Here is a 208-nt window from a genome sequence, read left to right as displayed (position 1 = left end):
GCGTTGTTGGTGACATCTTTACCATGATACATAACGACTCTCGGCAACGGATATCTCGGCTCTCGCATCGATGAAGAACGTAGCGAAATGCGATACTTGGTGTGTATTGCAGAATCCCGCGAATCATCGAGTCTTTGAACGCAAGTTGCGCCCGAAGCCATTCGGCCGAGGGCACGTCTGCCTGGGTGTCACGCATCGTTGCCCCAAC

General features: G+C 53.4%; 1 non-coding gene across 1 annotated transcript; it reads left to right on the top strand.

Moving 5' to 3' along the window:
• The first annotated feature begins 35 nt into the window (after positions 1-35).
• On the top strand, positions 36-191 carry LOC118345124. The gene has a single exon (XR_004798774.1). It is a non-coding gene; the product is annotated as a 5.8S ribosomal RNA (ribosomal RNA).
• Positions 192-208: the final 17 nt, after the last annotated feature.

Source organism: Juglans regia, unplaced genomic scaffold (assembly GCF_001411555.2).
Source record: "Juglans regia cultivar Chandler unplaced genomic scaffold, Walnut 2.0 Scaffold_14824, whole genome shotgun sequence".
NCBI lineage: Eukaryota > Viridiplantae > Streptophyta > Magnoliopsida > Fagales > Juglandaceae > Juglans > Juglans regia.
Note: the sequence above shows the minus strand (reverse complement) of the source record. Positions and strands in the feature narration are given on the sequence as shown.